At 50.7% G+C, this 12,395-nt stretch overlaps 1 protein-coding gene across 2 annotated transcripts in view; it reads right to left on the bottom strand.

Annotated features, from left to right (window-relative positions):
* The window catches only part of RAB37 (RAB37, member RAS oncogene family), a 51,176-nt gene that overhangs the window by 37,704 nt on the left and 1,077 nt on the right, over positions 1-12,395 (bottom strand). The gene's annotated exons all lie outside the window — the stretch shown is intronic.

Below are 12,395 nucleotides of genomic sequence, written 5' to 3'. Positions count from 1 at the left end.
CCTTTTTCTGGACAGTGGACATGGGTTGGAAATGGAAGTTTCTGGCAGCCCGGCTGAGCCGAGGAAAAAGAAATCAGCTTCGAAAGACAGATCCACTCTGATCACTTTTAGTTTCTTTCGTCAAGCTTTACAAAAGATGTCTACCAGATATATCCCTGGATAGAATGGATTATCCAGAATTCCAGCCCTCTGGACTGGCGGCTGTCTGAAAAGGGACCCTTCCATGTCCTCAGAGATGGAGCTGACTAGCCCGTGACATTTGAGACACCTGCCCAACCCATTCTGTAGCTGGACAGAGCAGATTTCTGACCAGTGGTCCTCCTGGGAAGCATCCAGTTTCTTTCTTTCTTTTTAAAAGATTTTATTTATTTATTTTCTGAGAGAGGGGAAGGGTGGGAGAAAGAGAGGGAGAGAAATATCGATCAGTTGCTCTCATACTCGCCCTGATGGGGAGTCTGAATCTGCAATCCAGGCATGTGCCCCGACCAGGAATCGAACTGGCGAACTTTTGCCGTGTGGGACGATGCCCAGCTGACTGAGCCACACCGGTCAGGGCGCACCCAGGTGCTTCAAGTGTTGAGTCACCGCTACAGGAACCTCCCTCGAAGCCAACCCACTTTGTTCAAGCCTGTACTGCAGTTTAGAGGGTGCTGGGGAAGTGGTCGGCGGGGAGAAGGGAAGCCAACATATGCAAGAGGTTTGAAAGGAAGTTGTTTCATAATGTTCATCAATCGGTACCTTGCTGTTGTCCCAGCCATATCTGGCTGTCCCCTAAATACTTTGCAAAGGCAGGTTTTGGTGCTGAAATGGCACGGGAGAGTTTGGCTATGGTTCCTGTGGCCCGAGCGACGGTGGCATTTCCCATTTTGCTGTATGGTTTCCAGGAAAGCCCATTTCTATCGAGGCCAGTGCCAAGATATTTAACCACTCTGCTCTGATAGAGTGTCTCATTATTTCCAGGCTGTCTAAAGTTGCTGGACTTTCCCTCCTCTGGGTTTTGAATTATTAATATTTAAAGATTCTACTTTATAAACATGGTAGGGTTTGGATGGTCTCCTTTTGAGAACTATGTATATATTACGGCTTCCAGAAGACTGAGCCTTGCTGAGAGGCAGTTGGCAGAGACAAATGTACTGGGCTGGCGACCTTCAAAATACACCGTGAAGATAAATGTTGGATTCAGGTGAGCCCAATGGCTACCTTCTCTTGACACCTTAAAAACAGAGCAGCCGCTTAGCCTTGGAAGGGCCAGCCTGCCGGAACCAGTTGATTTCACGTACCAATAATGTTTCAGATCAGGAGGTACTGAAATAGTGGTTGGCCTTTTATTTTACCAAATAAGTGTGTTCTTATCCAATGTAAATGGACTCGGTCAGTTCATTGAAAGAGTTGGTTAAATCAGGGAATCATAGGAGAGAGAATCTTTCTCTAGATGCTTTCTTGGACTCAAAATATCTAACTGCGCAGCCATTTGCTAGTCCTGTGGTGTAGACCGAAGCTGTTGCTTGGCCTCCGGGCCGTGGGAAGAAGGGGCCGTTGAGGGTTCTGCGGAAACGGCACATGCGTCGTGTGGGCCTGGAGCTCCAGTTCCAGTTTCTCTGACATGGAGCAAGATGCTCTGGCCGCGTATGAAGCAATCTGGTTGCAAAACCCTTTGTCATTTTTACTCTGACTAGTTCTCAGCTGTCTCGCTCATTCCTAACTTGACAGCATTTACAAACACGACATGCTTTGATCAAGCCTTTCCAAAGCATTCAATTTAGGTTCTGTAGCAATAACAGTTCTCTTTCTGTGTACATTCTTTTTCATTGGTCAACGCCCTTCCTGTTTATACTGCCATTGATTGGTTTATGGAAGCGTTAATTAAATCACATAATTGTAATTAATGGGTACGGCAGGCCTAAGCAAGTTTGGGCCCGAACACAGCGGACTCTTGTTGAACATGCACCTGAACAGGTGAGAGCGGAAGTGAGAGGGCCGACCCGTTGCCACAGGGCTGGAGTCAATACATTTCACCAAGAGACCAAAGGGTTGATTGATCTAGTGAGTTGGTTAAGAGAGGGATTGATTAAGAAAGTTCCTACTAAACCACCTGTTAGGACCACACTTTCATAAAGGAAAGGACATCTGAGCGCCCCAAGTCAGAACAGCAGTCAGCATTTCCCCAGAAAGGACAGTTGGTCCTTTTATGCCAAAATGCATTTATGTCGTGTGTGCCTCCTGTCCTACACGTTGACTGAGAGTCCGCCAAGGGCTGGCGCTCACGTGTGGACGAAGGATCGGCAGCCACGGATCCTGCTGATGCTGTTCTCTGGACAGAGACTCCCTCCACCCAGCCCAGCTGGTTCAGAGGCCAGCCTCCCCCAGAGGCCGCTAGTAATCATACGTGTCTGGATGCTGACTGAGGTCGTCAGTCACGAGGGCCCTGTGGCCCAACACCCGTGGGGACCAGGGGCACACAGACGCCCCCGCCCAGTGCCAGCCCTTCCCCAGAGTGATCTCAGACTCACATGGCCCTGTCCTGAGGCTGTGATGTTCTTGTGTCAAGGAAGGGTGACTGGCTCACTGGTTTTGGGGAAGGAGGCTGGGAGGGCGGGTCTAGAGTGGAGGAAAGGGTGAGACTCTGGTCCTGCCTGTCAGAAATAGGAGACATTCTGAGCCCCCGTGTGGCAGAAAATCTCTTAGCAGTGGAGGGTCCTCTCCCACACTCGCTGTGGGTCCCAGAAAGAAAATCCCATCCTGGGGGCTTCTGAAGCCTCCTCCAGCCCTCCCCATCAACTTCCTACCTTTTGTGCCGCAAACCCAGATGTCCCCAGTCCTATCACGTATTAGCTCATTCATTTTCATTTGAAGTTACAAACTATTCGATGCATACTGTACGTTTATATAATGTGTTATGTAGGATAGCGAAACAAACCCCCACGGGCAGCCACCCTGCTGAAGAAATGGAACACAGCAAACACCACCGATCATTTGCCTTTCTCTTCTTCCAAGGAAGAATACGCTGCATAAGGTAGCTCTAGGGGTCTGTGGCCGCCCTCAGCCCACCATTCTCTCTGTCAATCAGCAAAGTCATCAGATGAGCTCGTCTGCATTGTGCAGGGCTCTGCACTAGACTGACACCTCTACGCAGCTCTTTTTATTTCAACATCTTTCTCCCCCAGCCCCCTGTCTCCAAACCACAGCCAACTTTCAATTGTGCCTTCACGTTATTTAAGGATCTGGTGACTGGCTTGTCACTCGGAAAGCAGTGGGAGGAGCTGCAAAGTTCGAACGAGGTGCTCATGTCAAAGTTCACACAGCCTGTGCAAGAGGAATAACAGGCCACGAAAGCAGAAGGACCAAACCCGGAAACCCAGTGCCCTCGCCCCGAGGCAACTTGCTGTCTGGCTCCTGGCAAATGAAAGGAGAACCGGGAGAGAAAGTATTTTATCTTAAAACACGAGACACAGAACAGATGTGAGGGGAGGTGGAGGGAAAGTGGAGGTGGCTGTGCCTCAGAGCAGACCTGGGGTCAGTTACTCTGGCTGGCTGCCCTGCAGCCGTTATCCTGCCACTGGGTTTTTGGTGGACAGTGTGGCTTGGCTTCTCTGCCCCTAACACCCAATTAACAGGGGCTCACTGCGTCAAGCCTGCTTTCCAGGGGTGTCTGAGCAGCTCTGGAGGCAAAGTCTTGAATCTGCACGGTGAATCAATGGCCCCCATAGCACGGACTCTGCTCTGGTGTTCGTCCTGGGCTGAGACTGTCACCAGGGCTCTGCTAGAATTTCATGAGGTCTTTGTATAAAAATTATTAAGACGGTGAAAGGGAAGTATTAAACCAATCATGAGGCCCTTCTAATTGTGGGGCCCTGTGTGACGGACCGCCCAGTGTGCGCCCCCATGAAGTCAGCCTTGTTGGGCAGGCATGCCCCTCACTTCTCATCTGCCTTCGTGTGGCCATGGTTGCTTTTGCCTTATGTCCACTGGAAAAATCCCGGCATCTTCACCAACTCACCCTGGTCCCAAAACAAGGAGGAAGACCTTCCCCTAGTTCTAGCCTGGGCCTCACCTCCTGTGGCCTCATTCGCTGTCCCCACGGCGACCTTCTTCCTGGGTGATTAAGAGTTGGGTCATCTGTTCCTCCACAGGGAAGTCTACTCTCCCCCACAGGGTGAGGTCTGGCCCCAGGGCCCCAGGAAGCCAATCATTTTATGGGGCGACATCAGTTCTTTGCTTAAGTCCAGTTATTAATAACCTATGTCTGGTTATTCAGTCTTAAATAACACCAAGTGTGAGACACAACTGGCCCAGTTTAGGTGTGAGATGACAGGTTCCGTTTCTTTTTTTCCCTTTATTTTTATTGTTGACACTATTGCCGATGTCCTCATTTCCCCGGCTTTGCGCCCCTCCTCCCAGTCCCGGCCCCCCCTTCCTCTGGCCATCACCACACTGTTGTCTGTGTCTGCGGCTTATACATATATGTTCTTTGGCTAATCCCTTCCCCTTCTGTCACTCTTCTTTTTTAGTCACTTCTCAGGGAAGACTTCAAAATATTGGGACCCATGTTCTGGCTGGTGTGGTTCAGTGGGTTGAGCATCAGCCTACAAAATGCAGCATCGCTGGTTTGATTCCCAGTCAGGGCACATGCCTGGGTTGAGAGCCAGGTCTCTAGTTGGGGACGTGCGAGAGGCAAATGATCGATGTTTCTGTCCCTCTCTTTCTCCCTTCCTTCCCCTCTCTCAAATAAATAAATAAATAAATAAATAAATAAATAAATAAAATCTTTAAAAAAGACCCCAAAAATATTGGGACCCAGTGTCCCCTGCCATTACCCTGGTGGCAGCTGCTATGGCTGCATGAACACCTACAGCTAACAACATCCCCCTTCCCCCCCAAAACCAAGCCCTTCCACTCTCTGCCTTCGGGCTGGACATGGGACCCGGTTCATTCCAATGAGCATTGGCTCTAGGACTTTGGCTGAAAGCAGGAGTTTGGGGATGTGACCCTGGAGCTACTGGCAATGGTGTGAGCCCACAAGGAGCAGCCTCCCTGCAAATAAAACTGAGCCAGAGGGGAGCGTGTCGGGGGACAGAGTAAGACATGCCATTGCTTGAGTCCCTGGACCTAACTGGGCAGCATCCCCGGGCTTCTCACTTACAAGAGTCAATGAAGTCTCTTTTTTGCTTCTGATGGTTTAAGTTGGTTTTGTCATGGAAAGCCCTGTCCGCCAGGGTTCCCTTTTACCTGCTGTGACTACGCCTGTGCTGCTTACACCCAGCGCCGCGGGAATTGATGAGACCACTCACGCACATGCGCTCCACACACTCTAAGGGCTGTTTGAACGGAATGACCAAGGAGGTACCATTGGCTGATGGCAGAACCAGCACCAAAGCCCAGTGTTTCTGACACCTCCAAGCCCAGTTCTCTCTCTCTCTCTCTCTCTCTTTTTTTGGCTCATGAGCTGCCTCCTCCTCTAAGAAAATCAGTGAGCAGGGCCAGCAGTGGACAGAGCAGCTGGCAGCCAGGGCAGGGGGTGGGCAGCACAGAGGTCAAACAGAGCAGCGGGTGGACAAGACAGGGAGTGGATAGGACAAGTGGTAGACAGGCCGGGGCAAACAGGGCAGGTGACGGAACAGACAGGTAGGGGTCAGCGATTTCTCTTGGCAACCTTGTCACGTGCTTATGGGGCTACACTACTGGGTCTGGAGGAGACCCGGCTCTCCGGGCGCAGGGCGCCAAGGGTACCGCAGGACACTGAGGCTGGCCCATCGCCTCCATCTCTCCTAGGCCTCTTTTCGTGTGCCAACCGTTACCCCGAGAGGCCAGGGCCCTGGCATTTTTGAGTTCGGCTGGGTGTATCTCGGCTCAGATCTTTGGAGAGGCTTTGTCTTGCTGTACCTGACTGCCAGGCTTGGGCCACACATCTTTGCTCTGGGCACTTCTTGAAAGTGCACTGGGAATCCCTTCCCTTCTTGAACATGGACTTGAGGAGATCCCTGTGTTGGGGTCATTGAAGGTCAGAGACATTCTGGCCTTCAGAGGTGGGGCCCCTCCTGCATCTGTGGAGTTTGCAGCCCTTCTGACCAGTCCCTGAGTCAGGCCCCAGAGCTTGGCAGCCGGAGAGAGCGGCCAGCGGTCCACCAGGTCCCCGAGGGCCCGCTTCCCACCCCGTGAGATGAGAGGTCCCTGACCTTTAAGAAGTCCACATGGGCACCCAAGTCCATGTGTCACGTAGGACTGAAGTCAGTGTGGCCTGAGTCATCTTTCTGTGCCACCCATGGACCCCACAGCCTGCTGGACGCAGCTTCCTGGGAGTGGAGAACGGGCCCTGCTCCTGGGTGCTCAGACCTCTGGCATCCAGCAGCAGTTTGCTGAATCAATTCTCTACCAGAAATGCCGGACTCCAGGGGGACATGTGGGATGGGGCAGTGGTGAGACATGGCCCTGATCACCTCTTTCCTCTCTCACAGTCCCCTCCCCTGAAACCCAAATCCCTAGGGATCTGACAGGGGCAGGCACTGAGCTAGACAGAGGCAGAGATGTGAGATGACAACCCTGGGTGTGACTGAGAGAGGCTCCAGACTAGGAAGCGTCCCTCCCTGTAACCGGGTCAAGTCCAGAACATTCTCAAGCTCAAAGGCAAGTGGGAAATCCTAAAGGAGCGCAGGAGACGGAGGTGCAGAGAGAATAGAAAGGTCACAGTTAAACACAACGGAGGGTGGGGGAGGGGTAGAGGTCAGGGTGGCCGGCCAGTGGTGGGAGGGGCCACAGGAGCTGTACACTGAAGCTGTCCTCGCCCTGCAGCCAGCCAACCCCATCAGCCCGATGTCATCAAACACGGGGACCCTCCAAGTCTCCCTCTCCCTTCTTCTTCTGGACTTCGTGCTTAGCGAACAATCCTTGGATCATAATGTGACTTGGCATCCAGGGCACTGCACTGGTCTCGTGAGTGTGATTAACACGAGCCTGCCTGGGGAGGGTCCACTCCTGAGTGAGTGAGCAGATCCAGGTCTCTGGTCCCATGGAGCTGGGGCCACACCCTGGACTACAGGAACGACATTCTGTGACCCCCTCGGCGAAGGCCTTTGTCCCCCCGACTCTGTCTTGCATCTCCAGCTTCCTGGGATTTAAACCTGGGCCCCGGCTCTCATTAGCTGGGGGGCCTTAGGCAAACTCTGTGCCTGAGTTTTCTCATCTGAAAAATGAGACTAAAACAGGGTTGCTGTAGGATTGAGTGATGGAAAGTGCTTCGAATAGCGCCTGGCACGGAAGTGCCCTGTAAGAGCCCTTATTGTTTGAATTCCCACGGTACCCACATGCTGCGGCCTTGAAGAAGTAACTTTGCTTTTTCCTTCTTCTCCACCTGGTCTTGTTTCCCATTTTGCAATGTGGAATTAATAAGAACATCTACTGGCAAAAGCACGGTAAGTATAAACGGCCACAGCATATATGAAAGTTTTCGTAAACTGCAAAATCCTCCACGAAGGAGCCATGTGTTTATTTTTATCATTGATTTTTAGCACTTATTAGCCTCACTGGATCCCCCTTAGAGTGTGGAGATGATTTCAATTCTCTCTGTTTGTACTCCACAGGAATCTGAGGAGAGGGCCCGGAGGAGGGGGAGGAGCCAGGGCTGGTCTTTCTCTGGCTGATTTCGCTTAGCACAGTACCCTAAAAAGTGTATTGTACACCTGCAACGCACATGATATTGTGTCTCAACTTTATTTAAATTTAAAAAAAAAGAAGAAGGTTTTGGATTGACTCCTGCCCTGGGGGGAGGTTCCGGGACCAGAGGGGGCTCTGCCTTATCTGGGCTGAGTCTGCACCAGCTGCTTCGTTCCCTCCCCTCCCTGGATTAAAGGCTCTCCTCCCGGGGTTGGGAGGGGCCGAGAGAAGCAGGTGCTACCAGTTCCTGACTGTCCCCTGGGGCTACAGATCTGACAACAAAGGTCTGCTCTTTAGTGAGCAGATTTGCTGGAGTGGACACGAAATCCAAATGGCAGGGGTGGGGGAGGAGGAAGGGGAAGGTTGGTCTCGACTTTAAGGGGCCATAACAAAAGATAAGAAGGGACAGAGAGCAAGATCACTGGCCCCGCCTATACCTTGTAAGCTGAGGAGTGTGTGTGCCTGACAGCCAGGGGCAGAGGGATAGAAAGCAAGAGGAGATATGAGCTTAAACACGCCTGGTTCAAGACACCTAAAAGCACACCAGTGGCATCTGCAGAAGCAGAAATTATTAAATAACATCCCCATGTTGATAGGTAGAAGCTGTCCCTAGTGAGCAGCTGTGCAAGTAAGAGGCAGGGAGCAGACTTTGGCATCAAGGTCAGGGAAATAGGCATCGCTCGCCAGGGGGATCCGTGAGCTCCGCTCACAATTCCATTATTTTCCCTGGGAGGGTGGGCCAGGGCCGCTGGAGTGCCCTGCAAGTGAGCAGGGGAGCTAATCTCCACCGTCACCTGCAGTCTCCAGGGACAGCTTCTCTTGCCTGAGAAGGAGCCGGGGGAAACAAGGAACAGGCTGGGATAAATTTAGAGCCACTTCAAATGTCCATTCGACAATTCCCCAGTCTGGTGCCCACCCCTGGCTGTTTACTTCCAGCAAAGCGGGGTTGCCTGCCCTCATCACGAAGGCCCTGAGAGCTTTTCCCCAGAACAGCTTCCAAGAGGAAACCTGGGCACATCAACAGGAGTGAGTTTCAGGTGGTCTCTCACGAGAGGTCCCAGGGACTCTAAATGAGAGAGGGGAGTGCTTGGGGAGGGAAGCCTGAAGAGTTTGGAAAACGACTTTGAGAGGTCAGTATGAGTCACCGTCATTACGGTCTACGGGGAATGGGGCGGCTCACTCCTGTGCGCTTTCTTATGCGTTCCTGAGCCGAGGGTGGAAATCTGGCAAGAAGTAGAGCTACCTGCTCTCATTTTGGTTAAATGTAATTTTTCTTAAAAAAAAAACCAAAAACCAAACCACTTTATCAAGGTATGACAGACTCACTTTGGAAGCAAAATCTCTTTACCTGCAGGGTTTGGTTTTTCCTGTGGATTCAGATGTTTTGACCACAAATGTGTGTTTCACTAACATCATGTAATTGAAAACAAAAAAGGTCCCCAAATAATAAAGCATGGCCGAAGGAGACAGAATAGGGGGGATAGCCCTTTCTGGTTGATTTGTTTTTTCCTGTAGAGTTTTCTGGTCGGGAAGAAAATACTGTTGAATCCAGAGCCTTCAACAGTGTGGGTGGCGGCCCCGTGCATGGGTGGGGGAGGCTGGCTGGCGTGCGTGGCTCTCCTGGACACTGTGTTAACTCTTAATCAGAGGCCTTGAGAGCCGAAGGGTCTGGCCTCGAGTGGAGGTTGGATCAACCACTTCTTCCTAGGTTATTTCATTGTATCCTCCGGTGCCTTCCTTAGGGCACTTCTGAGACTGCGCGGTATTACAGCCATTTGTGCGTGGGTCTCACAGGCTACGAGATTACTGAAGGTAGGAGCCTTTGTGTGTGTGTGTGTGTGTGTGTTCTCTGCAGTGCCCAGCTGTATAGATCGGCACTGGTGTATAGTTTCTTACACATTGGAAATGCTCGATCCATGTTTGCTGAGGGACTCGCGGAGGCGCTCGGACTTGTGAGAGATGCAGAAATCACAGGGTGTGCAGTGAAAGAGGGGAGTGAAGGAGCAGCACAAGAGAGGAGGGAGAGGGGTGGAGGTGACCTGCTTGCCTTCCCCGCTCACCGAGAAGCCGTGTTAGAGCAGAATCAGAGGAATGGACCTCCCTTGCAGGACAGAGACCTTGGTCCCAATCTCCTTAATAACCATTTTTTCCAACAAGGGCCAAGCTCCGGGCGAGTGGACGGGCAGTCTGCATCTCTGAGCCCCCTGGGTGCCAGGCTTTCTGAGATGCTGATGAGGTGATGGCTCTGGGCTCAGTGACTGCTCACCTCTCTTGGAACAAGATTGGCACGTGGGTGGTAGGAGTGAGTTAGAGCTCTTGGACCGAAGTCCCTTAGTCCTGATTCACTAGCATCTGGGCAAAAACTGTCCCCTCTCTGTGCTTCCTGTTCCCAGAGCTCCCAGTCAGGCCCTGGCACAGCTGGAACCCAACCCCTGGGTGGTTCCTGAGCCTCTGACTCACGTCACTGCTCTTGATGGCTCTCAAGACTGGACTGGTAGCAGGAGAGGACGGGGGCCTCTCGGAGGGAAAGAGCAGAAAGTTTGTTCCCATGTCTTAAATTATTGAGTTGTACGAAATACTCAGCTTTGCGAGCAAAACAGCAACTCTATTTAAAAAACTCCACTCATGTGATGGATGAACCCAGTGTTTCCGGGCAGTTCCCAGCTGCCGGCCCACGCTCCAGGAATAATCAAAGGTCACTCAGGCTCATTTGGATCAGCTCCCAACTCTGGGGACTAGCTACCGTGCCAGTGCCCTCCAAGGATAAAGGCATTTGGCGTACGTTTTTCATGTGAGTGACTTTTGAGAGGTTTCACTGCATCCTACACCTCGCCTCCCATATTTCCCAGAAAAAGAAAATATTCAACTTGTGAAATTAGGGTGAGGACGTTCCCACAGAAGTCATGGTTTTTGTATAGGTGGGTGTGGGAGCTCAATCCTGTGGGCCATGCCTGTGAAAATGTGTGTGTGTGTGCATATGTTTCTGTTTATGGATTGGCTGCCACTCTTGCTCATCATTGTAGGTGAGACTCACGGTGACGCTGCTCTGGAGCCCGAGACGCGTGCCCTAATAACCAGCACCCGTTACTGAGAGCTTGCACTATGCCAGAGGAACAAACAAACAATGTTACGCCACCTAACACCTTCACTCAAAAAACGATAGGCCAGGTGTTGTTCTTCCTATTTATAGATAACTAAAGTAAGGCTCACAGGTGTGGTTCTACGTCACCTCACGGTCTGTCTGATTCCAAGCCTGCGGTTTCTTTCCACCATGCAGTGACGTCTCTCCTCTGGCAGCTTCCAGGACTGCCAGACAAGGGGCGCTGGCTGCTCTGTCAAACATTAATGGTACTTCCTCCCCCATAATGGTGACCTCTCGGGAGGAGAAAGGGGAGAGTATGTGGAAGGGGCTACACAGGGGGAGTGGGGGTTCTGGGAAGTTGGAAAGCTTCTATTTATTCTGGTAGTGGTTGCACAGAGCCGCTCACTTGGTGACAATCCATCAGGGCGTATACGTACGATTTGAGCTTGTCTTGTATTTGTTACACTTCAATAAAAAGTTTATTTAAACATCCTCTTCCCAGTAACTAATGTTGGAGGGGGGCCTACATCACATAGTCAATGTGTTCTAATGAATCAACAGGAATTCCTTGGACTCTGCTGTATAGAAAACTTAAAAATAAGACAAATATGTCAACACCCTGCCCCTTTACAAGTAGATTTTTAAGTGGATCAAAATAAGAAGTCATGCATGATAATAAAATCATGTTAGGAGGAGGCAGTCAGCATTATAATGGAAAGGGAAAATTTCTACACACAAACATCACTCTGTTGGGTGCCCCGAAAGGCTTAAAGCCAGCGCCTGCTCTTGCGGTGCTCGCAGCCAAGATGAAAACACCCAGCATTTATTAGCAGTAAGTAGATACTTATCTTTGAATACAGCGGAACTTGTAGGAACGGGCTCTTCCCCAATTTGTTGATCAATAAACCCAAAGGAAGTGAACCTTCTCATGGGGTACAGCCTACATTTCACGTGTGAGTGATTGTGGTGGGGAAGACCACACTTGATCGATAATTTGAAAATTTCGACCTCCGAATCTTAAGTCTTTCGAAAGGAATATTTTTATCTTCATACAATGGTTAAACCTGGAGAGGCCCATATGTGTAGTCACCAGGGTGCTTTTGTAATTGATTCCTAATTATGTCCCTTTGCTTGTGTACACCTTCCATTCAGCCATGTACAACCTCAAAAACCACACATTTGATGGTAGTTTACTTCAAATTGCAATGGTTTTAAAACTTTCAGGCTGGGGCAACTGTCATAAATTTTCTCCTCTTCTATACCCTGTGGGTTCAGAGACGTGGCGGGAATAGCCCCATGGACTATTCAAATCTACACACCTGCTTCCTCCAATAGCCAATTTTCCTTTATTTGTGTCAGAAATTGCCAACAGGACACAGGGACGTGCACCTGAAGCTTCTATGTGCGCATTTAATTTCCTAAGGATCTCGCTAAATTAGATTCAGAGGCAGTAGATTGGGGCGGAGACTGAGATTCCACACGTCTAGCGAGCTCTCAGGTGATGCTAATGCTGCTGTTCTATGGTCCACACTTGTGTAGAGAAAAATGCTATTAGACATGGAGTCATAGCTCCCGGCTTTAGTACCAGCTCTGCCATTTTCTGCCTTGTTTTCTCGGACAAGTCACTCTGCCTCTCTGGACTTCAGTTTCCTCAAATATAAGCTGT

This window comes from Desmodus rotundus, chromosome 9 (assembly GCF_022682495.2).
Source record: "Desmodus rotundus isolate HL8 chromosome 9, HLdesRot8A.1, whole genome shotgun sequence".
Classification (NCBI taxonomy): domain Eukaryota; kingdom Metazoa; phylum Chordata; class Mammalia; order Chiroptera; family Phyllostomidae; genus Desmodus; species Desmodus rotundus.
This window is presented reverse-complemented; position numbering and strand designations above follow the sequence as displayed.